Source organism: Clupea harengus, chromosome 10 (genome assembly GCF_900700415.2).
Source record: "Clupea harengus chromosome 10, Ch_v2.0.2, whole genome shotgun sequence".
NCBI lineage: Eukaryota > Metazoa > Chordata > Actinopteri > Clupeiformes > Clupeidae > Clupea > Clupea harengus.
In genome coordinates this window covers 4,082,925-4,109,480 of record NC_045161.1, presented here as the reverse complement: position 1 = coordinate 4,109,480, position 26,556 = coordinate 4,082,925, and the positions used below count along the sequence as shown (strand labels likewise).

Below are 26,556 nucleotides of genomic sequence, written 5' to 3'. Positions count from 1 at the left end.
CTCTCCCCAGCTCCTCCCTATGTGTGTGTGTGTGCCTGTGGATCAGGCATGTTGACCATGTGCACACTTCCACACACAGGGAGGCAAGCATTGGTCGGGGGTGGGGGGTGGGGGGTGGGGGGGGGTCTGTCAGGGTTATGGATGGCACTGTGACTGGGTGGGCAGGGGGCAGGCGGGCGGTGGGAGGGGGGTGTAGACGCTGAGGTTGCCGTCACTCCTGAGCAGTGAGCAGCGCTCCTTTCACGAGGCTCCCAGAGGGAGTGTAATTATGGCGAAGTTAAATGACTGCATGGCCCAGATTCATGGCTGGCTCCACGGGACTGCGGTGGGCTCTCACAGAAGCCTTCTGCCGCAGTCAGGGCCCGGAGGAGCCTCATTGGGTGGGGTGTGGAGGAGGTGTCTGTGGGACACATGTTTGTAAGGGCATGTGTGTGCATGTATGCGTAAGTGTGTGTGTGTGTGTTGGAGGAGGCGTTGGCTGGTGTGTGTATATTTGAGACGTTTGTGTGTTCGAATCAATCTTTTATTTTTGTGTGGCTAAAAATCATACAGCATTGTGTAATGGTCAATCTCTGTGAGGGGTGTGTCTTAATGATGGGAAAAATCAAGCTGTTTTCAGAGCAAGGTCCCATTTGACTTCCTGTTATTCTGTTAGTACTCTCATAGATACGACGTTATGGATTCAGCACTAATGATTACAGTACTTGTACCTGTATTTGTACATTATAGTCTAGTACAGAGAGAGAGAGCAGTCACCCCAGCCTGTATCAACCCATGCAATAGCAGAGTGATGACATTTCAGAATCAAATTTCAGAATCAAATTTCAGATTCAATTTCAGTTCAATTCATAATGTTGTACTAATTCATGAATGTATAAACTCTAGAGTACAGATCTGCTGTAGGGAATTTAATTTAGTTCAAATAATTGATTTTGTGTATTCGCTGAACAACCAGTGTTGTTTAAAAACACTTCACAGCAACCAAGGCCTGAACCTGCATTGAGCTAACGAGCCATGACAGTGACGAGTTTACTCGTTTTCTTTTCTATTTCAGATTTCTGTGCATTTATTGTCAGGTTTTAAAGGTTGCAAAGGGACTAAAATCACCAATCATTACACCTGAGGAGTAAACACAGTGGCATGTAATATGTAGCTTGGCCTCACAAATACACCATTTGTAAATAATGAATATCCTTTTAGTTTATTAATATTGTTCCTGTCAGTAACAGAGACAATAATGCTGCAAAGCAGATTTTTTTTCTCCTGCCCTGTGTCTCACTAGAGAATCTGAATGTGTACACACTGCACCCGCCCACCCACCCAGCCAGCCTCCTCTGCCTGCCTTTGTGCTGAGGAGTAATGTACCATGTCTCCCAGGGTGGCATTGGAATGGTCTCTTGTATCAGAAGTGTTGATTAGTTTCTCTCAAACTTCAGCACCTTAATAAATGTTGGCTTTCAGTTTACCATTCTCCTTGAGTTTAGTAAGCCCTGCTGTGTCATTGTCCTGGCTGGCAGATTACTGACTGCCATATGTTGAACCAAGACTGACTGGCTCTCGGTTGGTTGTGACGTCCAGTTTTTGATGTCCTTATTGGGCTGGCCCCATTGTCCACCATGGTTCCTTTCAAACTGTAGAGAGGCTTCAGGCCTCTGGTGTTTTTGGATGCTCCATAGTATGGCTTCTCATGCAGCTGTTTTTTTTTTAGATGCTTTACTCCACACATCTTAGAACAGCTCAGGGATGGCATGAGTTTGAATGATTATTAAAACTAAAAGTTGGAGACTAGCACTGGTAGCAGCATGATCACACATTACAGCTACACCTGTGTTCCCCTGGTGAAAACACACTCATCATCATCAGTCGCAGCATCTTCCCCCACATCATTTAAAGCCTCCGCTCATGAAACGCCAGTCTGCCATCAGTCACAAATCTGTTTTGTGACTGATCAGCCATGATCAGCCATGATTCACATGCAACCTACAACAACAACAACATATCATAGCATCTGATCCTATGACTGATGGTGGCTGGCCTCTGAAGATAAAGTAACCCACTCTAGTACATATTTCAGAAATGGCTTTGCAGCATGCAAAGCTGTTTGGTTCTGCTGTTTCACCATGAAATACATACACTTAAGTTACCATCTCAACAGTCTCTCACAAGATTGCACTGGCATGATGAACGGATTGTTATGTGAGGTGAAAACACAGTGCAGTGCAAATTAAAAAAAAAAAGTCAAAATCATTAGAAAAATCAAATCCCACTCTCTTATTCAATATGAAGACATTTCCTTTAATCAATGTAAAAAGGACATTGTGTATCTACTTGTTTGCAATATCAAACATTCACACTTTGTATTGATGCATTTTAAACCACATCTATAGTATTTTACCTCAAAATAGCGCACATACATTTGCGCACTTTTGAATCTGATGGAAATATAGGGTAGCATTCTCGTAGAGAGGTTTGCAACTGTTCTTGTAAATTGGTGCTGGAGCTGCCATAATAACTGAAAGTCCACCTGTGTCTGATTCTCCAGAACTTAGGTTATCATTGTACCGGAATAAGGAATATCAAAGATTAAATCGAGAGCCCTCTAAGATGCACCTCCTCCCCTCTTTTCACTTTAAGTTTGGTAAGTGCATTAACCTGTCTCATCAATGCCTATTGCCTTATTAAACATCATCTGCGTCACTCTCACGTACGTAGAGCTCTCTGCAGAATTCCTCATCAGTCTGTCGCTGGCAAAGGCGACGGGCGCTGCGGTTGTACTTGAAACGTGTGTGGGCTTTTTTTCGCATGATAAACACGAACGATGAAAAGAGTCACTTTTTTTGTCCCCTCGGTTTGCGGGTGAAGAGAGCCTAACTCACTGCGTGCTCCGCGGCATCCGCTTGTTTCTCTGGACCTCTTCTCCGCCAGTTGCCTATGTTGTTTCCGGGCCCGAAAGGAGCAGTTTACGAGGGAACAGTAAGAAGTGCGCCGTTTTTTTAAACTTCCGAGAGGGAAAGCGATTGCGCCGATTGATTTGGAATGGGACGTGACTTGCTTCATTGTGCTTAAGCTGTACATAGTTACGGGAGATACACCAGCGATTGCTGGTGCTATTTGCAAATCTTGAAACAGACCGAGTATTGAAGCAAAATCTTCGCCACTCCCTTCTCCCATTCTGTTTCGAGATACTTACACAGCATAAACTGTCTATTCCTTCATGGAAATGCCGGCTGTTCGTGACCAGAAGATCTAAACAAGGATATGTTGTAGTCCTGTGTCTGTGGACAAGGCAATTTGGAAAAAAAGAGACAGGTACGTTTTCACCCAGATCATAGTTTGCTTGTGTATGCTGTGTCGTATATAAGCTATGCTCAACCACAGATTCCCCACATCAGCATGGCAGCCCAAAGAAACGGCCAAAATTGCCCCGAAGAGTTGGCATTTTGAAAAAAATCTTTTTTCTAAACTTAACTTTAAATTGTGGGGAAACATCAAGACTGTAATCCATGACCATCCCAATGGCACCAGATGGAGCGCAGCCGCGAGTGTGTGTGTGTACATACAATGCACGTTTGCGTGATTGTGCGTCTACGTGGGTGTGATTTTGTGAGAATGTGTCTGAACGTGTGCACGCTTGTACGCTTGGGTGTTTATGGTATTTTGTCAAGGTTTACAAAATCGTTCAAATGTGGTGAATACGGTAAAAGAGGATCGAACGCTGTTCTCGGTTGCCTTCAGTGAAGTTTTCGTCACTGCTGTAGCGATGTAGGCTGGGTTCTTAGATTTATAGACATCCGGTTTCCGAGGAGAAAGTAGAGGTATCTAGACTGCGTCGCTGTCCATGGTGCTAACTTTACTTTTTTAGCGTTGGTTCCTGACGTCAGCCGCCCCCCCCCCCACACACACATACATACTCCCTGATCTCATATGCTCCTTGTTGATTTCTTCTTTATTCGACCAAACTTTCAACATTTATCAAACTTTGCATTTTTAACAACGTTTAAACGACCGTGTTAGTTACACGTTGCATGCTGCAACCAGATGGTTACATGGTAAACCTCTTGTAGATGTTAATTTTCAAACGCGGTTGAAAATGATCCTTTATGCACTCCACAGAAGTGGCAGCAGATGCCACTTGCACTTTATTGTTCAATGACAGAAATCGCTGGCCTGTAGATGGCAGTGTGCATCAGACATTCACGGTTAAGATCGTGTAGAATCTGTCTATTTGTGCGGAATTATTACAAAAACACCAGCCTCTAAAACATCTCACTATCAAAGTAAACACCTTTAGGAAATTCACAGAATTCTTCACATCCACTGAGCTGGCATCAGAGGCATCTTCAGAGTTGGATGGATTTGTATCAAACCACAACAGGCCTTGATTCAACTCAGCATAGGTTTGATTCTAGACAGTTTATGTGGGGGGGAAAAACAACTGCACAATCAGAAGTCCAAACATGTCTTCAAGCAGGAATTTGGAGAGCTTCCCAGATCTGCTCTGTGTCTGATGTGTGGAGGTCATGGTTTGATGACTATGGTTCTGATCCCCTTCTCACCCCCACACACTCCCAGGAGCTTATCAAGACCAAAGCCTGCATGGACTGCTGCTTGGCCATCCACTGCTAATAAAGTATGTGTGTGTGTGTTTGTGCTTGTATGTGTAAGTGAACGAGTGTGTATATATGTGTGTGTTTGTGTGTGTGTGTGTGTGTGTGTATGTGTGTGTTTACTGGCTTGTGTGTGTTTTATATATTCAAACATAGCTGTGCCACCATGTGGTCCATTATATGAGTAATTTCAATGCGAACAGCTGTGCTGCCATACAACATTTTACAGCCAGTCACCAGGTCATGCTTACTGGACGTGGCCATATCCCAGTAGAGTGGTGCATTAAGAATCACACATATTTTCCCTGAATAACGGATTAACCATTGATGCCCACTCTATGACAAAGTCAGCAAGTGAACGAGGTTGAAAGAGATCACAGATTGAAAGAGGACAATGCAACAGTTGCATAACAGTTTTATCACATGTGTGTGTGTAATGCTGACAGGAGAGGATATTCTGTTGCTGATGGGAAAGCCAGTACCTAACCAGTAACTGGACTGTCAGTATAGTCAGTACCACAGCAACCACCGGCCTTGATGTTGGCTTCGTTTGTGCTGCAGCATCTTGCACCAGTGGTGCCAAGTCTGATTTTGTGCTCTTCAGTGACAGTGGCTCCCCAAGCAGTAATGAAACACCCAATGATGCTGTTGGCAGTGACGGCAGCTCAGCCCTCTCTACGTGGTAGAATCTTGAATTTGTACCTATAATATCTGAGGTGCCCACTTAATTCACATGAAAGGGGTTTGTTTTGTTACCTTTTGCCATGTACAAGTGAATGTCAACATGGATGGCTATTTCCCTCAGTTCACATTTACAATGCACAGCCTGTTAAAGGGAAACTTCAGAATGTTTCAACCTAGGCCCTTTTTGGGTCCACACTATTAGTAATGACAATGAATGATCAAAATCAGTCCGGTATTGAGTTAGAACGCTATAACCAGCAACTGCAAAATGGCTACCCAGTGTAATGCCGTAAACCGCTTGTTTTCACCACTGAAAATATGAAAAAGACCCCTACCGAGACAGACCTGTGTCTGTTTACCTCAACAACTGTAGAAAATGATTGTTTCTGTAGTTTAAGCATCATTTTCTTTCTGTAGGAAATGACTGTAAAATCAGTCATTTTCTACAGTTTCTCTAGTGATTGAGGTAAACACACAGGTCTATCTCTGTAGGGATCCTTTGCATATAGGCAGACACTTATAATTACATAATGACCCTGTTAATGCCAGAGAAGAAGTGGTTTACTTTAATGGATGCATGCCACATGGGATTATATTATAGAGCGGTTTTGCAAGCCCAGGTTAAAACATCCCTTTAAGAGGAGAAACACAGCTGCAGCATATCCTCAATCTCTACTACAGAGTTCCTGTGAGTAACTGATAGAGAAATTGCTGGGAACTCTGGGTGTCGAGATGCAACGCCATCACTCTTGATCTGAGATGGAATGATTGATTGCAAATGTCAGAGTTTTTTAAAAACCTGTCGTTATGGTTTCATTCAGTCTTATTTTTGTGTAGCGTTTCTTTTTCTAGAACAGCAGATGGTGATTTAGGATTTGGACATTTGCCATTTCATTCAGCTTGGACTATCAGACATAATGACCAATGCCAACCCCTACAAATATTTGGTTGTTGCTGTGGGCTGCATGTGAATCATGAAAAGGACCTAGACTGAGAAATAGGATGTGAGCGAAGGATGGTGAGATCACAAGAGACACAGAAAGGAAGGGATTTTGTGAACACAAGGGAGGAAAAGAGATAGAGAGGGAGAACGAGAGAGTGAGAAATCAGTGTCTGGCATAGTACAGAAGCCATGAAATCCGAATGCCACATTATTTTTTCATTAATTTCAAGAACCAGCTGGCCTCAGCTGACTGTGACTCATTATAGTTTTTTAAAGTCCCCGTTTAGCCGTCTGGAAAGTGCCGGCCACAGCGCTCGTCAGGAATTATTTGTCCTAATGGGAAACGTTTTACATGTGATGCTGGATGCCTGCTAGTTTACACCCCGGCTAGTTTCCTGGTCGTCCACGAGGTTACTGGTTTGCCTAAGGCACAGCAGCTAAAAGGCTAGGAATTAGCCTGTTTTATTATGAGGGATCACTGCCTTTCAGTGCTGCTAAACAATAATCATGTTCTCGGTCTGGCAACACAATATGTTAATTGAAACAGAGCTGCTTGTTGCTAAAGACCTTTACACTTACTTGATTAATGAAGTGCCTTTCTTTCTTGCATCTCTCATGCCCCGACTCCTCAAGTCTTTAAGCAGACAGCATTCTTGACAAGTGAGGAGGGGTTGGCAGTAATGTAACATGTTTAGGCCTTTGATACACACGACCACAGATGGATTTCTTTTCACAGCCCTTTTTTTTCCTCCTACATCTCCTGGACTGTGGCATAGCAGTGAGCTTTTTTTATGAGCACAGGCTGGGGAGGCTTCACTGCCCACTCAGGGTGTCTCATGAACACGCAGTGAATTAATCAGCTTGGTTTTTCACTCGACCTGTCTCCACGGCAATGAGTCGTGCCTTATCCCTCTGCACCTAACCCCCCCCCCCCCCCCCAACCCCCCCCCCCCCCCCCACACACACACACACACTGACTTTAACCAATGCAGTACACCTCTCAGTTGACAATAGGGTGCTCATAGGTCACCACTTGAGAAAAGCAGCACACATACATAAACAATGTCACCCACCATTAGCTGAGAAGAGTAGATTGAGAGTGATGCATGTTAAACCTTGAGCAAGTGTATGTATTTATTTATTTATTTATGTATTTATTTATCATTGTGTTCATTCATAGAAGTCTTCAGGGGTTTGTTGTTTTCATTAGAAAGATACTTCCTACTGCCCTGCCTTGTAGGTTGTAATTTAATAGACAATAAATAAACCTCAAAACATCTACCTCCGGCCTCCATTGCATCCATCCTTGGAAAAAAGTTGAATGCCGCTACTCATACACATATCTATTCATAGGTACACTTGAAAGAAGTGCACAAAAGCAAGTCTGCACACATGTGCGCACATACAGTATATACCTTTAAGTGATACATCCCCTCCCTCGTAGTCACACACATTCACACCCACGTGGAAATGATTCCATCTAGTTACTGAAAAGACGATGAATATCGCACTGAAATTACTGATGCACTTAAGCACTCGGCACAGTGCTGCAGATAATTGGTTCAATATGCAGTGAAAGTTTTCCCTCCTCTTTGAAAAACTTTTCCCCATTTTCTCGCCTTTCTCTTTTGTACTGCCACTGACTGTAAGCCCACACATTTCGCTAGTGTGCTAGTGAAAACAGCGGACTGGAGACGACGGCACGCCCTCACATAGGGTTGCGGTCCGGTCCTAGGGCTTCCCGCCAGTGTTCAGTGTGTGTTAATGGAGCCTGCCACGAACCCCTTGACCATGGGAATGAGTTGTGCTTCTCTCTCCCCCCCCCCCCCCCCCCCTCCAACCCAAGGACACTGGATTTACGGCAGTGGACCACTCGGTAATTGGTGGTTCATCTCATTATGCCTCTCAGGATTGGGGCCAGGGTGAAAGGGCCACTCTCGCTGACCCCATGGGTCATTGTCAGTACACACACACAACGACCCCCCCCCCCCCCCCCCCAGCCCCCACATGACACATGTATGCATCGCAATTAGCTGCATTGGTCAGGGCTTATACCCAGGCCTTCTATAACAAGAACACAAGCACATGACGCACGTGTAACCTGGGGGACATGTAGTGCTGGTCTCATGGAATATATTGATATAGGATGTGCACAACGGTGGAAACACCAGATTAGTTTAAATGGAAGGTGGCTGGTAAAGCGTCTACATTATGTGTTGTAAGATCTGATTGTCCTGTTATTGCTGAATAAATAGACAGCTTACATGCCCTGGGACTTATTATTGATCCCCGACAAACCTGGCTGACATCTTTGTATTCCTCTCGTAATGTTGGCCTTGCACACAATTTTCACTCGCTCCCAGTTGACAACATATTCAATTTGGAGCTCTTATCTAGCATCAACACATCCATCTATCATAATGAACGCAGGGCTCTTTAAGAAAGTTGGTGCAATTTTCTACTGCAGAATGACCTTCCCTCCTGCTCGCCTGACTGATTAAAAAGAGGGAGATAGAGAGAGGGAAAAGTGGGAGAAAAAAATTCCAATCCCTTTGATGTTTTAAAGTTGACCAGAAATGATTCGCAACAAAGCGTGCATCAAGAAGGATGGACCGCGAGGCGAAAGTTTACTTACTATAGTTAATTGCATTTCTCGTATTTAAGGATGACATGATTCACTCTGAATTTACACTGTGGCTTTTAGAACGCGGAGTATTGGTCTCAAGAATGCTCAAGAATCATTCTGAAGCAGAATCCTAGCAACGGGCTAATGGCAGATAGCTGGAGCAAAATGGCAGTTGTTTTATATTAATCCCCAGACGGGGAATCTTGCCGTAGTGCAGGAAGATGGGAGTTAATTATGAGCTCAGTGTGATGTGCATTGACAACATCCCCCTTTTTCCCAAGCTCTTTTCAGGGGAACAAAACAACTCAACCCAATGTGGGGCTGAGCCCAAGGACCCCTGTGGAGAGGGCTTTGGCCTCGAGGCCAGCTCCCAAACCGCAAGGTGGAGAGAAATGATTCCACCTGAGCTCAGCTAATTGGTTAAAGGCCATGAAAGAAAAGGACCGCGAGGGCAGAGGCCACAGCACAGTGAACTGGTCTCCACCCCGTGGACTGAAACAGGTCCATATTAATCAGATATTGAAATGTCCCTGGTCAAAGTTCACCTAGCTTGTTTCACAGTTATCCAATAGATTTGACTCCTTTGAGGTTAAGGAGGATGTTTATATCAATGTATGCATTTGATGTATGGTTGTACTGTATATGTTTAATGTCCCACACATATTCTGTATCTCATTAGGTTATGACTATTTGGCTTTCTTGTGTTGAAGTTAGTTTAAGTATTGATTGTGTGCTTGGTTTATGTTTTCTCTCGCTTGTCAGTAGCTGTGTGTATTAGTCTTGAATAAATTAAATGTAAGTGTGTCTGTTCGTATCCATTTGTGTTCCTGTGAAGTTGATGGGGTGCTATTAGGTGGTATCCACAGCTCATGATTTATGTTTTGGACTGCGCTGTTGACATTGATGCCACGCTGTGGTCGGGGAAAAGACTGTGATTTCTTTGCAGAGGGCATCCAGGGACTGAAACACCAGACTGGCCACACGGTGTACCTGTTTGTGTGTGTGTGTGTGTGTATGCGTGTGTGTGTGCATCTGCGTGTGTGTGTGTGTGTGTGTATGCGTGTGTGTGTGCATCTGTGTGTGTGTGTGTGTGTGTGTGTGTGTGTGTGAGAGTGTGCATCTCTGTGTGTGTGTGTGTGTGTGCTTGCATGGGGAGGCTACATGGATGTTGGGATGTGCACGCTTGCCGTTGGACTGTGACCGTGGGCAGCGAGACAATGAGAAATGTGACCTCCCCGCCTTGAACTCTATGCTGTACATCAAACGGTCTGCTCCTAAAAGCACTCGTGTTGCCTACTACGCTAGATTAAACACATGGCCGGAGGAATAATATGCTAGTGGCTGCACAGGCTGTAGATCTTTTCACAGGGCTACTGCCAAGGTTACCCATTGTGACATGTCGCATCTCCCTTGGCTACCACAGAGGACATCCCACGGAGCTGGCCTGTCCTCTGGGGCCTGTCAGCAATGGAAGGCGCTTTTAAGGTGCTTTTGTTTGGGGTATAATTACAGGCAGTGTTTGCACACAGCGCACACCACATCCTTGAGGTTAGGAAAACAAAAAGCTAAGATTTCAAGCTCCAGGCAAAAACCTAATGCTTGTTACATTTTACCGCAGGAGCGATGATTAACTAACATTCCCCTTGGTGTGAACAGGCACACTATTGCATCTTGCTTGCTGCTGGTAGGCTAGACTTCACCAGCGTAGCGACGAGGAACTTTAATTCTGATCCTGAACCTGCTCGGCAAAGGTAATGAAGTAATGTGCGATGCGTTTTATCCAGTTATCCATTAGTGCATTCACATTGACCATTAATATGCTTACTGCAGGAGCTTTGGGCTTATAAGCTGAGTAACAGAATGAATAAAGAGATGGGAATGTAATTATTCTAATTGTTTACCCTCTCGTTTAGCCTCTCCTAAGCAGAATGGCAGTACTTTTGCACATTAATCTGTGTTCCCTGCAGTCTACAGCATGCTGCATTCCTCTCACAGCCCACCCCACACCCCACACCACGCTCCCTTCTGCACATTTGAGAGGGGGTTTGTGGACGCGGGTGTTTTCAGACTCTGTTTTGGGAGCACGGGACCGGACAGGTTATCGTCGTTCTCACTGAGAGGAAGTATAGCGCTGCCGCTAGTGCTCTGTGTTTAAGAGGAAAGCTTTTGTCTGTTGTCGGAGTGTGTGAAACCTAGGACATGTAGATTGAATCTGTAATTATTGCTTGCAGCCAGACTCTCTTTCACCCTCATCCCATGCTACGGCTTCGCCTCGGGCACAGTTTATGAAAGTTCAAAGGTCAGACCCTGGATTTTTTTTGTTCTCCTAAACCCCCTGGAAAAATCTCAAAGCGCTTCTTATGGGTCGGAAAGTAGGCCAAAGGACTGATAGGTATGACGATCCTGCACTCTCTGGATTTTTAGGTCAGCGGTGGTTGAGAGTACAGATATACACAAGGCACAGGCAAGGATATGCAAGGACAGGCTGGAGAGCCAGGAAGAGGGGGTCAAATGTTATCACCGTGGAGAAAACGGAACCTTAGCCCCTGGACGGTGCTGGGTTCCTTTGAACTCTCATGACCTGCAAATTAGCACCCAAGGGTTATCTGATCTCTTGTTGCAAGATAGATTGGTTTTAGAGGAGAGTTTGTGTTTTTCTCTGCGGTTATCTGGGGTTAAATGTGGAAATTAGTCTTTTAATTAGATTTGATATAACTGATTTATTTCTGTTTTGCTTTTTTCTCTTTATGTAATTTCGTCTTGCATGCTGCCTAAAAACCCATGCTGAAATTTGACTTTTCATCTTAAATTATGTAATCTTGTTTAGAGTTGTTTTTGCATGCATGCATGCCTCTCTCTCTCTGTCTCTCTCTATCTCTCTCTGTGTTGCTGTAAACATACAGTGCATCAGGAGTGCACAAACTGATACCGGCCATTAATATGCACTTCTGCACTCTCCACCCAACACATAGCCCCTAAACCTCTTTGTACCTACTTAATTAAGGGGTTGAAATCAATGCTGCATCACATTAAATAAAAACACAAAGAGTGGGGGCAGATTCTGTGATACAGTTAATTACAGGCTTCTGTGTGGCAAAATTACTGCTTTATGTCACCAGCTTTCTCTGTAACCCCCTAACCACACACACACACACACACACACACACACACACACACACACACACACACACACACACACACACACACACACACACACACACACACCAGCTTTCTCTGTAACCCCCTTGCCACACACACACATACACACACCCAACAACCTCTCTTCGATCCTCAACCTTCGCTGGGCTTTTATGTCGAGAAATTAACACTTTCTTCTTGGGCCAAAGAACAGAATGGCCTTTTCTGGTTATAGGAGGCTGGCACTGGATTGCAGTTTGATGGCGAGGAACTAACGTTTATGACCAGTTATCACCAGCGCTGTGCTTGTGTTATTCGTTCATTTGAATTTTGATGCCCTACGTGTGGTTAAAGTGTCATGGAAGGGCAGATTATTTAGGAATGGCAAGCATATAGGTTGTAACTGGTGATGAATCCTAAAGCACGGACACGTTTCAGCTCTACTGTACGTATTCCATCGATGCACAATGTTCCCTTGGACCTTTAAGAGACTTTGTTCCACGATGATTTTGATGAGGATTTATGACAGGAGCAGTTCAAATAGACATCAAAGAAAAATATGCAGAAAGAGACAAATTAAATCTAAAGTCACCACACATGCAAGAGGCTTTGCCTTGAGAAAATTAGCATGCGGAGGCCACCGCTGCTGTCTTGCATCTGGTTATATCACTCAGAGTGCTCTCTTGTCACAGAGAGGCCTGATAGTTTACTTGTCCTTACAGAAATGACTCTGGAACCAGGCCAAACGGCACTGAGAACACAAGGGCCGGCCACGACTCTCCCCCTCTCCCTCCGAATGGGAACACTGTCAGAATGTGCTGACGAGGTCTCCCAGGCAATGAGCCCTGGTGACTATTGGATAATGGGATGCTCTGAGGTTCAGCCCAACAGGTAGCCTCCTTGCAGGCTAGCTGACAAAGCGATGACCCCCCCTGACCCCAGCAGGGCGGAGTGCGCTGAACCCGGAATGTTTGCGATGGATATCCCAATGATCGTGCAGGCATATGTGTGTCTGTGTTTGTGTGTGTGTGTGTGTGCATATGTGTGTCTGTGTGTGTGAATGCGTGTGTATATATGTGTGTTTGTGTGTGTGTGTGCATGCGTGTGTCTGTGTGTGTGCATATGTGTGTTGTGTGTGTGTGTGTGTGTGTGCATGCGTGTGTCTGTGTGTGTGCATATGTGTGTCTGTGTGTGTGCATGCGTGTTTTTGTGTGGTGTAGTGCGTGTGTGGCATGCTTAGGCAGATCGGATTGCGGATTAATACACAATCATTGTGCGCCCTGCAGGGACACGGGAGGTTCATTTTGAGTCCTGCTAATTTTCAGCAAATGCATGGGAAATTGAATTGGCAATTTTCCAGCAGCAATAGCAGCAGCAACAGCAACAGCAACAGCAGCAGCAGCAGTGTCTGCAGTAGAGATGGCAGAAGCCCGAGCGCTAATTCAGATGTGGAGTTGTAGGGGGAATAGAGACACCAGAGAGCCCCCCCCCCCCACACACACACACACACACACACACACACACACTCACACATACACAACCTTTCCCCAAACCCCACCACACCACGGACTCGGACACGCAACCATGATTATTGCTTGACCCTGCACTCAGACTACCCAGCCTCAGCTGCTCCGCCGAGCGTTTGAACTCTGCTCCGGGAGGCGGCCGAGAGACAGAGCAGGGGAGGGAGAGAGAAAGAGAGAGAGAGAGAGAGGAGGGGAGACACTCTGTGAGAAGACTTGCTAAACGCTGCCTTGGCTCTCATTGCCTGATTAATGGACGCCCCCACTGGGCTCTCCTGGGACTCGGCGTGAGACAGACCTCCCTCACTGATGACTGTACAGTGCATGCTGTTGGAGACTCAGAGGACTTTTAATATCCATGTGCGTGTGTGTTTGTGTGTGCGCGTGTGTGCTAGTGTGCGTGTGCGTGTGTGTGTGTGTGTGTGTGCTGTATATGTTTCCATGCTTGTGTGTAGTTTTCTGTGCAGGGGGCCCTCTGCTCTGTAGGGAGGCAGAATACATATGAATGTGCTTATAGATTGACTTTGGGTCTTGTAGGTTTACATGTATGCCCTGTAAATGTGACTGCCTCGGCTTGTATGTCTAGGTGTTTCTGTTTCTGTGTGTGTCTTGTGTGTGGACCTATGTGAATTGTGAACATGTACGTGTGTTTGTGTACATGTGTGTGGGTGGTTGTTGTATGAGTTTGCATGTATATGTGTACACTGTGCATGCTGGAGTACACATACATGCCCTACGAGCAGCTTGGCTCGAGACGGATGCAAGCGTACACCCCACTGACATATTGCTCAGTGAAGGGAAACTCGCAAGACACCGTGAACCACTCTCAGGCAGCCGACTCCGACATTGCTCATAAAAACCCTCCACGCCTGCACTATTGATTTGTTCTCTGTATCTCCTCACTGCATCCAGTTGGTGTGTAGCAGATCTTTTCCCAAATTCAGCCAAGCAAGTGATCTGTTAGGGGGGGGGAAGGGTAGGATGGGGTAGGCGTTAGGGGTAGCGAGGGTAGCGAGTGAGCTGGTTGCGGGGTGGTTGGTGCTAGACCTCCTGGATTTTTCTTGGGAGTAAACAAGGAAAAAACAGACTGGAGAGGAAAGAAAATAAAAACACCAGCAACCGAGTTTCCTTTCGGGTCAAAGTGGTCATAAAACAAACAGAACAAATCAATAGAATATATGCATGAAGGGGAGCCAAAAGGAAACACACACACACACAAACTCCTTTTTTTTTAAAAAGTCAGACACAGGGCCTATGTGCACTTTCAAACAGACTCAACTTCTCTCTGAGTCTGTGTTGAAAGAGAAGATGAGCGATTGTTGCGGGACTTTGGAGGCCGTCGTCTGCATCAGGAGTGGCCCTCCCTGGGCGTGTGTCCAGCTCTCTCCTGCCTCGGTCTTGTCTCTCGTGTGTACTCTCATGATGAGGTGGCGCTCCATCAATCAGAATGGGACCGCTTGAGAAGCAAGGCCCCTCTTCCTACATATGCATGCCTGCTTTGATTTACATGGGGTTAAGTGGTCTTTTCACTCACAAACTTTACCAAGTTACCAGACTGACCTCAGTGGAGGACAGGACAGGCTAAGTGCATTTAATGCATCTTTCATTGCTAGTTCATTGCTAGCTGCTAGTAGCGTGCAAACTTTTTAAGAGTTACATATTTATTATGGATAATGATTGAATACCCAGCGTTTTCATCTCAGTGGGAGGAGACAGTCATGGGATTTAGAACAATTGATCACAAAATAATAGAACATTGTACAGCTGCGGCGACGTTAATTTGAATCTGTCGTCTTTTGTCAACTCTTTTGCTTACACATCACATCCTGTCCTGTGTGGCATTTAGACTGTATAGGGGAGCAGTAGATTTGGTACTGGCAAAGTGCACACGGTAGACCCCTGGGAACCACCACAAAAGTGCTCTGACATGTTGTGAGGTGGAATCTCATTGTGTGCCTAAGTGAGTGTGTGTGTAGGTGTGTGTGTATGTGTGTGTATGTGTGTGTGTAGGTGTCTATGTGTGTGTGTGAGAGTGTTTGAGTGGGAGCACTGGTCGAACGCAGCCTTTTCTGCCAGGGTGTGCAGTGACACAGAGGGATTGTCACGGATCTTTGACCTTTCAAAAGTCTTCTCAACACTCAAGCCTCTGAGAGCTCTTGCCTGACATGTTGATGGCCAAGGTATTGTGTGTAGCTACTACCAAGTTAGTAGCAGAAATATGGAGTTTGCTTTAAAACATGTATTTCCAGTTTTGTTACCAGGTTGTGGTTTTTCTATCTGTTAACATGTTTGTAATCTATTTCGTTTAAGGCATATGCATTGTTTTTAGCAACCATCTTGTTTTTGGATCGATTTCACGTCCTGAATTTCAAACGGGTTGTCTTTTTCATTCATCACAGAAAGAAAATGAGCTAAACTAGCGCTTCTTTATTTTTCCTTCTACCTCTAAGTCTCTGATAAATTGCAGGTAGACCGGTAAGGAGTCAGGGAGTCCTCTGACTGTAACAAGATTATTCTCTGCCACTTTTGTGCAATTCCTGATATTACTCACAGTTCAGCTCCATTGTTAGGCGAGGGATGGAACATGCCTTTTTTTCTTGTTAGTGTGTGTGTGTGGGGGGTTTGTGTGTGTGGGGTGTGTGTGTGTGTGTGGTGTGTGTGTGTGAGAGTGTGGGGTGTGTGTGTGTGTGTGGGGTGTGTGTGTGTGTGTGTGTGTGTTTGTGGGGTGTGTGTGTGTGTGTGAGGGTATGTGTGCGCGAGTGTGTTAGAAAACGATAGAAGCTGGGGATTTGCATTTTTAAACACAGTTCTTGGCAGGTCATGTTCATTCTCAAACAGCAGCAGTGACGTGTCTGAAAAGTGAGTCGGAGGGGAAAGTTGGTGTTTGTGTTGAAACGGAGTGACGGGACGGGAGGCTGTGGCTGGGGCTGTGACTTTTGAGGGGTGGGTGTCTCATCAGGGGGAGAGCCAGAGACAGGATGAGAGAAGGACACACACACACAGAGTGATGGAGACATAGAGAAAGTGGTGGATAGACTAGAGCAGAGAGAGAGTGAGGGGAAGAGATAGAGAGAGAAAAAGACACAGAAAGCAAAGGAGGAAAAAAAGGAGTGAGACAAAACAGGAGTGGTAGAAGGCGAGAGGAAGACAGAGCGAGAGAGAGTGGGAAGTTCTCCTCCTGAGGGGCGAGCTGATTGGTGTGTCTGGATGGAGCTCAGGGCTCAGCTCCACCGGATCAGAGGAGATTACGGCAGAAATGCAGCCAACGCCATTCGTTTATTTATGTTTTGCTGAATAGTAATGGGATGATTTGCATCATTACATGTGCCAGAGGGTGGCTGCGAGCCACACCATATATCCCCCTCAGAAGGTTTAAAACAACCAGACACTGCCCCTGGTGCAGTCTGCACCCACTTGGGCACACAAACACAAACACAAACACATGGACATAGACATAGACAAACAAACACAAACAAAGACATTATTCACCGACACACACAGGCATGCACATTCATACGTACGTATGCATGACCACCAAAGGTACACACTGATGCATATGCATACACATACATATATGTCTATCCATATAGGCATGGATGGATGGATGGATAGATGTTTGCCCACTGAAGGCACAAATGTGTTTTTGAGATGCAGATTGTGTATGATTCATATGTGAGTCACACAAATCAACAAACTGCAGAAATGATTCTCACATACAGTATATACAAAAACACTCAAGCAGTAAAACTGTACTTCCGTCCTTCAGATCACACGCGATGGACAGAGCCACGGCATAAACGGGTCATGGAAAGAGGCCATATCGTTCCTGTATTTATTGATTATGACAGTTCGTGTCTGTTGATACAATGGTGTCGTGTTACAGTTACCTGCTTTTGACAGGACTGTTGTTGTCAAAATGTTGGATACCATAGCAGCCCGTGTCACGTACCTGCAGGCTGTCATTACATCAAACATCACGAGAGCTGTCATAACAATTGCCAGTGACAATGACACGATCACGTCGCTGGAATTAAGCTGTCGTGAAAACGGTATATGGTATTTTCCACGTCATGTTGATAGTCATAGTTATAATGCAGGACACAAGTCAAGAGCTAACCACACATGCACAAACACACACACACAAACTACTTTATGAGTTACCAGCATCTTATAACCTCAAAGACTACATTGCCTACATGTGTCAACAGATGGTGCTCTGGAAGCGGGTCTTTAGCAGGTTTCACTCTTGGTTAAGGCGAATGGAATAATGCAACAGACCTCAGGAGGTAAACCACATGGCCTGTCTTACGACCCCACTGGAAGTTTTAATAACAGAAAGAAATAACTCAATCAAACATCCACAAAGGGTCAAAGTAATGACCTATTTGTGGTGAATATGTGATAGGACAGTTCGTCAAGAGTCTTAACCACTGCTCTAGTTTGACCTAGATTTGCTTTTGTGGTATATTCGGCACAGTCATAAATATTCATGAGCAGTTTTGACATGGACGTTCTGTGTAGGCGTTAGTAAGAGAAGTTACTCAGAGGCAAAGTTGCCGCACGTCTTTTTGGAGCGAAGAATAAATATCAAAACAAACAAAAAAGAAATCTGGTGTCATCAGACTCAATAAGTCGGTAGTAGAACTGTTCTATAAAATCAATATGACGTGTTCATGGGTTTGGTAAAGGATATGCCCACGGCTGTACCCAACCCCACTCTCACGCTTGTGATATTGCTTTAATATTATATTTCTTTTTCGGGCAATAATATGAATCATTTCTTCTGTTGGGCTTACTTCATTGTCTGCATGGGAGAGCATCCAGTGGAGAACTCCAGTTCCCAGTCCACTGTAACATGGAATATTCAGCATTAGAAGGTCCCCATGCTGTCAGTGAAGAATCATAAAATCAATATTGTGTTAACATTCAAATCAGAGTCTCTAAAATGCAACATGATCTTCCGGCTTCCGTCCACAGTACATTCAAGTTTGCAATGAATTAATGTGTGCATACTTGACAATGTCTATAAATCATTTTTATTATACATGGACAGGTGGTGCAGACAGGAGTGAAGGGATGTCTGAGACAAGCAAAACCAATATCCTTGTGGTATGGTCTTGCTGTTCTCCTGTGTGTGTTGTGGTGGGGCAATCATAAAGTTCATAAAGGGCACTAAGCTCTCAGTGCTCACAAAGGCAACTGCTGCGTCTTGAACTAACTTTCCCAACCTGTAGTTCACTCTGACTTTGGATCCACTCGGCGTAGCGGTGTAATTTAATCAGCTAATTATCTTGGAGGAATTCGGGGTGCGATATTAAGAGTGGTTGCCTGGGGAAAGCAGTGGTAGCAACAACAGAGACCCGAAAAAAAAGAGGCAAAGACTAAGTGCAATGTCAAGGACAAATGGATTGGTTTCCACACAGAGGCAAAGTTTATTAGATTACATGGTGAGGAGTCCTGCTCTGACATGTGAAATGAGGCTGGAGCAGGCGAATGCCTAAAAAACAAATCCATATTTTGCTGCAGGGGCCTCTGTGGCTCTCCCCCGAATCCAACTTTAATGTCTTTAAATATCGAAACCTCATTACTTTCTTGTCAAAGACGGGTACTGAATCGGAGCCAGCACAAGAGCAATGGTCAGGGCCCGGGCAGGCTGGGCGGCTGGTGGCAGGGCCGCTCTGAATGCACTCGCAGGATTATCTCGGGGTGAAAGGCCCGTGCAACTCCACACAAGTGAATTAATAGTGGTTAATACCTTTCAATTGTGTTAGCTCTGTGGACAGAATAGAGAGTGAAAGGCAGAGCAGAAAAGGCCCTAGCAAACATTCAGTACGGGTCTTTGATACCACACAGCGATGATCAATACCCTACAATTGGGGGCTGATGAGTAGCTATGTTTGTCTAGACCAAGGCAAAGGAGAACTGAGGGGAGGCAGCAGGTCAGGGGCATCACGTTCACTCTCAGCGGGGCAGACTTCAGAACGCGTGCAGAGGCGGGGAGAGCTTGTTTTCTTCGTCCGACCGACTTGCACTTTCCATCACGCCCGTTAAAGAGAAGCCCCAGAATGATTTTGGAAGAGGTGAGAGGCAGTGAGCTGTTTTCCGATCGACGGAGAAGAGCAGGGGAGCGTTATGGCAGGAGTTCAGTAGCCCAGAAAAGCCTCATCAGAGGCCCCATTTTGAGATGCCAGTTTCCTCACCTGTGGGATGGACGCGGGGTAATGCAGGGAAGAGGGGCTTTAATAAAGTCGGACAGGTTCGGCGGCAGGCTCCAGCAGCTGTGGAGGGATCGTTGAAGTGACTGGTGTTGTGTGTGTGTGTGTGTGTGTGTGTGTGTGTGTGTGAGAGTGTGTGTGTGTGTGTGTGTGTGTGTGTGTGTGTGTGTGTGTGTGTGTGTGTGTGTGTGTGTGTGTGTGTGTGTGTGTGTGTGTGTGTGAGAGTGTGTGTGTGTGTGTGTTGTCGGCGTGTTGCCGCTCCTCTGTTGGGTTCAGAGAGGGAAGGGAGGAGTGGAGTTTTATTGGAATGGGTCCCCAGGGGGGCTGCCCACAGGGGTCAGAGGTGAGGCCCCTCACCATCCTCCAGGAAAAGAAAAAAGTGAGGAGGAGAAAAAGCAAAGCTCCCCTGCTGGGGCCAATCTGAAAGGAGCCGCATCAGCATGAAGATACATGCGAGGAGAGGGGACCATGGGGAGTTGTGGTGGGCATGTTCTGGGCTGCCTGGAGAGTGCGTATGGAGTGGGCGCCAGGTGTGTGTCTGTTTGGATGTCTTTTTTTCTGTGGCTGCTCCCCCAGGGCGCTGAAATATTGGACTGCTCAGACTGCTGGCGTCTGGGACCACGGTATTCTCTGCTCAGGCTTTGCAGTCCATCAGTGGGATATGCAATGGGTGCAGATGGTGGCTTTTGCGGGCTGCCATTGGAATTAGAAGGGGGTTTGTTTCTCGTGTAGTTTTGCTGGTGATACTGTGCTCTGAATGCAATAGCAGTATATCCCCCCCCCCCCCCCCACCCCACACTCCCCCCCCCACCCCACCCCACACTCCCCCCCCCCAATAGAGGAGGCCACTCTACCCCGCTGCTAATGGAGCTGTGCCACTCGCGCTTCAAGAGGAGGCAGTGGGCTTTGAAATAACGTGTATAAATCATGCATCCTACGCCACGGTGCAGCCACAGAGCACTGAAGGCAGCGGCAGCGGCAGCGGCAGCGCGTTAAAAATGCATGCTGTTGAACGTGCCCTTCTTGTGGCACACTTGGAAAGGCACATGGATTGTGCTGGGGTAAAAAAAAGTGCATCCTCTTTTCTTTCTACTATACACTAAGTAACTAACACTAATTATTACTCACTGCATGAGCTAAATGAACTAAGTAATGACAACATATATTATACACATATTTGTTGTTGTGTATATTATGTTGGTTATGGTTAGGCATATTTGATTTTCTATAGTCTAGAAATATTTCTTTGGTAGGGATGACTTTTTTTGACTTGACTTTCTAAGTATTACCAACACACACAATTAACTCCACACAAATTGGAATTTGTATTTGGAGGTAGCGAAATCATCTGTGCAAAGGCTGCTGGGAGGTATGGTGCAGGGGCTAGAGATGGGGCTTGGTATAACTAGCTGGTAGATCACATTAACCATTTTGTATGGGTCATATGAATGATGTGCTGACTGTTCCATTATCAACTCAGGTACATCGGTTTGAATTCTGTCAATCAGATTAACAATCTCCAATCTGGGGTAAGGCCTGAAACTTTACTCTTTTTCTGAGCAGTTTCCTGTCACAAGTCAAGATCATTCATGGGCACACACATCGTTGGAGTGTGTAACATACAAAACGTATATCTAGCACTAAAATATAACGGTTGTAGGTATAATTGCTTAGAGAACACTCAAAGCTGAGTGTCACGACAACCAACACAAATGATCAACTGAAAAATAATAACAAGGTCAAGCCCGCACAAGAAATTTGTCACAACATCAACTTTCATAAACTGCCATTTTGTAAAACATCTTATCGTAGTGCATTCTGGGTACCTCTGTTCCCCCAATGGCAATGGGCAGATGGGCAGATTGACACCAGACAAAAATAAATGTAACTGACTAATTTAAAAACTTGTTGAAAAAATTGTTAACTAAGAGACCTTACTGAAACACTTGAGTAATAGGATGCATATGTTCAAACCTGTGTAATCTACAAAGGTATTTTAGGTAAAACTCCATCTGGGATTACAGTTTATAGCACATGCCACTAAAATGAATTAGTACATCGTCTAAACTGGGGAAAATGCGTCCATCCACCTCATGTCTGGTGATTGTTGGTTCATCTTCAAGTGAAAGTGTAGATTATAGAGGGAATGGTGCATTGACCTTACGATAACAGCAACTTCATTATTTTTTTGTTCTGAAAACTACAAGTTATATATAGCGTGGGAAGTAGTGAAGTATTAAGTAAACAAAAGGTAATTTCTTGAAGAAGATAACGCTTTACCCATAGTTAATTTGTTCCAGTGTAGCACATTGGTGTTTGGCGATGAATTAAACTCTCATTGTCCCACAGCACACGCTTAAAAGACTGTGGCGGGAGCATAAATAGCGCCAATGCTGTCATTCATTTGTTCTCTGTTTGACAGTAATTGACACCGCACCTCATTGGCTGCGCGTCGCGTCGCCTCGCTCCCTGCTCCCAGCGATCAGGGACTCAGTGAGTCACTCAGACTTGTGGCTCGTCTAATCGGGCTGGGAGTCCCCTCAATGGCCATTACAGCCAGCACAACAATTGCAAATGGGAGGAGAGGGGAAAGAATCGTCCAGCAGGCCCATGGCAGATCAGATCTCCAGGCATCGATTGTGTCACTGATCAGTCACAGTGGAATGCTGAGGTGCCCGGAGAAGGACACACAGGCCCCGATTGTGTCGGGGTTTCACTGTTTCTCCGAGCGATGGTCATCGGGCCTCAACAGGGAGAGGTTTGACCCCTATAATCATAAACCCAGCATGACATCGCTCCTCAGCTTGCTGTTTATGATGCCCTGTTTTCTCTGGGTGAGACTCTATCTTTTCTATGTCGAGTCTCTTACTCTTTCTCCGGCTTTTTCTCTCCACCACACTTTCTCTCTTTTTTTACCTCTCTCTCTCTCTCTCTCTCTCTCTCTCTTACACAAACACACACACATACACATACTTTCTCTTTCCTTCTCCCTCCCCTGTCTCTATCATGTGCACTGAAATGTCTTCTCACCCTAGAGGTTAACATGTGGTTGTTTTTTTATGGCTGTCACCGCCACGACTGTGGAAAGAACCCATGACCTGTCACAACAGATGCTTTGCCATCCAATCCCTTTGCAAGCATGTATGCTGTAAAATTGAATGGTGCAATGTGTTCTGATACGTGGAAAAGAAACGCGCACACATAGCCTGCAGTCAGTGTGTCTTTGGAGATTCTGTTCCAGCTCAAAACGAGGAAATCGTGTGGAATGTTGCCTATACTATATTATATCTGCCCTGATTTTACGGCTTGAATTGTGCGATTTCAAATGTGTTTGAAATCTAGTTGTTGCACGAGGATGTGCATCAGCTGTATTTGCCTTATTTTTATTCATGAGTGATTCATGACAATGGACCAGAATCATGATTCCTCTAAGATTTGGGATTCTGTGTTCTCTGTGAGCACAATGGGAATCGAGCTTAGTTGGAGGGAAAACAAAGGGAAAATTGGCAGATATACTTTCCTGTTGCTGTGTGCAATGAGGCCTCTGTGGCATAATAAGAATTCATTTTCTATCTGATGAAAAGGCTTGAATTAAAAGCAATCTAAATATTATTTTCTCTAAAGCCTTTTATTTTGACGCACATCAAAGAAGGCACAGGGGAAATTAAATCAGCTTAAAAAAGAAACAACATTTCTGATGGCTTTTTTAGTGCAGGCTGTGAAAGCATATAATAAACAGACCACCAGGATTATTTAAGGCCTGAAGTAAACATATTATATGTAACCCTACAATACTTGGACAAGACTGGAAACCTGCATGGATTTGGTGTAATAGTGGTTGTAACTCCAGAGGTTATTTAGCAGTCCTAAATGTATCTGTGGCATCATGACTAGGACCTGAAGAAGTACAGACAGGGCATTGGGATATATTGCTCTTCATTGGCCTTTATTAGACTGATGGAGTTCTACACTTTGGTCTTTGGTAGACCTTAACTTCCCTCTGTACCATTTGTATTCAGGCTGCTGTGCACGATTCTGTTCAAAGCTCTAAAATTGCTTTTAGTCTTCCCTCCCCCCTTCTCCTTTAACTCCAGCCTAAATGTGACATGTTCTTTAGGAGTATTTTTCCCTGTTCAACATGCTCTCAGAGTAAATAAAGCCTCGGAAGTGTAACTAGAACAAAACAACAAATGATATGCTTGGCTAGTGAGTAACTGCAATTGCGTTGCCCTTTTCTTACGACGCATCTGGGCCTGGCAGCCTTTGGCTCATGGCTCACTGCTCAGGAGAACACATGGCACACGGTGGGGAGAGAGTTTCTTCTGCGTCGCCTTACATAAGCTGTAACACTCAAGTGTGTGTCAGTGATTTCCCATTCCAGACCAGGTTTCTTTCTCTTTTTTTTCAAAATGTCGTCACTCCATCACTCCGACATATGAACAGACTAAAGAGGACGAGACAAAAAAGAGAGGGATGCAGTGAGCTGTGGAAGTGTAAACAGAGGTGTCTTTATCCCGTGGAGCTAAGCCCGTCAAGAGCGAGACGTGTTGTGCTATTTGTGCTAAAAGGCATTTACATCGTAATCCCTTCACAGTCAGATTCTTGACTCAGGTGGTACATTATTTATTGGCTGAGGTCATTTAAAAAGGGAAAGTTCATCATTATGTGCCACTCCATCTTTTAAGGAGTAAAACCAAGTGTACCTCTGAGGAACCAGATTCCTTTGTTAAGAGCAAGGGTAATTGTACAAGACATCTGCAGCTATTACTTTTGTCACGTTATACATCATAAAAGCTTGCACAGATGTGAAAATGGCTTAGAAAGAAAATATACTTTGGAAATTATTGAAATGAATTCGGAAAACACAGTACCTCAGTAATAACCTTCAGGTTCAGTGAATCAGTGCAAGGCATGTCATAATAGTCAACAATGTCAGTTCCTGAATATTCTACATTTATGCAATTGATGAGTGCATTAGGAAAGATAACTGACACAAGAGCAGAAAAAAAACTCTTCATTGAGTGGGGAAGTATTGGGATTGCTGTTAAAAGCATTTTACCAAAGAGTGTTCCACCATAGAGTATTTGGCAAAGATTTGTTCACACATCCTCTGATTTTTTTTATTGAATGATACTTGGAGTGGATTTCAGTCGCAGGGCTTTGTTACAAGTTTTATTTATTTCCCCACTTCCTCAATTCAGAACATTTTCACAAATTAAAATAGTGTCTTTAGTAGGGATGCAGCCAAATCCGAATACGTTATTCGCGAAAGCTCAGATAATGCGATGTAAACAGATATTTCTTCTACCGAAGTTATTCGGAAAAAAAGTCAGCTCCATGATTGACATACATCAGCCACTGTTTCTTAAAATCGATTCATATGATCATATAAAAACGCCCATTTAGTTTGCAACATATGACTTTGATATGACTAGTTTGATATGAGTAGTTTCATTTACTACAAATTATTGAAAAGAGATCGCTATATTTTGTAATCGGCACACCGAGTCAGTGGTGTCAATATCATATGCAGATTTCTTTCAAACCCCTATACAAACACCTAAACATATAGGATACATCACCTGTCGTTTTTAGCTCTATCTCTTGGCGTCAACTAACACGCTACCAAGTATTTCCTCGTTATTTGACTTGTTATTTAGTGTCCGCTGTAGAGTTGTGAGAGAGGGCGCGAGCGTAGGCAGCACTTGGTGGCGTATGTATGAACTGGCGGCAAACACTTCGGTAAGACAAAGCAATAATCACTATGCCATTATCTGTAACGTAACGTTTAAAACAGTAACCTGGTACAGCGTTTGGAGTAAAGGTAATTGTATAAAACATGTTAAATATGAGCCCTCTTGCCATGATAAAGACTATTCTTTCATTTTACTAGACTAGCTAAGGTTTCACACAATGCCATTGATTAAAAAGAGCATATCAATACAAATAATAGTAGGCCTACTAAACATTTCAAAGCCACGTGTATAATGACATTTTTCATTTATTTGTAATATAGCTAGCTAAGGTATCAAATAACCTTACTTTAGTTATCATGATTCATACCATATACTTATGTATTTCTATGATATTTGCTATTATATAGGTTATTCAGTTCAATACAGTTCAGATGTTACAGGTCAGATGGATGTACATTACCAGTGAAACATACAATATTAGTGTCTTTCTATGTCTGCCTACCTTTCTATCTCTAACTGTCACTGCACCCTGTCACAGGGTACTGTCACACATGCATCTCTCATGTACAGTTGTACCAAACCTGTACAGTGATGTTGAAGCAAAGGTGAGGGCAATGTATACATTTGGACAAGCTGGGGGGTTCAGACAGTTCATAAAACTTAGTTTAGAGAGAGAGAGAGAGTGAGAAAGAGAGAAAAGTACAGTATACGGATGTGGAAATATATTTCATAATTAATTATATGCTAAATAAATAAATAAAATGAATCAATTTGATGCTTTGAAAGCACACCAATCGCATTACCAATTAATATTAGGTTAGAAAATACAACATGTGCCCAATTTTACATGACTTCCTGTATAAACCACGCCCACTTGCAGTCTTCTTTCTGAATACAGACACAGAGACTGATGATTTTGTTGGTATAACAGATACAGATACAGAAACAAATAATGAAGTCCTGTGCGCCTCTAGTATGTAGAACATACTGTAGCTGTGATTTGCAGAGCCTAATATAGACTACATTTCCTTCTGAACACAGACTTGCCAGCATTTTGTTGCAGTACTCAACACCTCATCTTTTTTGCTCATTGATGTGCGCACACATGTCATGATGATCAAACC

At 44.4% G+C, this 26,556-nt stretch overlaps 1 protein-coding gene across 1 annotated transcript in view; it reads left to right on the top strand.

The window, feature by feature from the left end:
- The first annotated feature begins 2,424 nt into the window (after nt 1-2,424).
- Nucleotides 2,425-26,556, top strand: part of nlgn1 (neuroligin 1) — a 201,521-nt gene continuing 177,389 nt past the window's right edge. The window contains exon 1 of the mRNA XM_031575037.2: nt 2,425-3,309. The gene's annotated coding sequence lies outside the window, so the exon portion shown is untranslated. The remainder of the gene's footprint in view (nt 3,310-26,556) is intronic.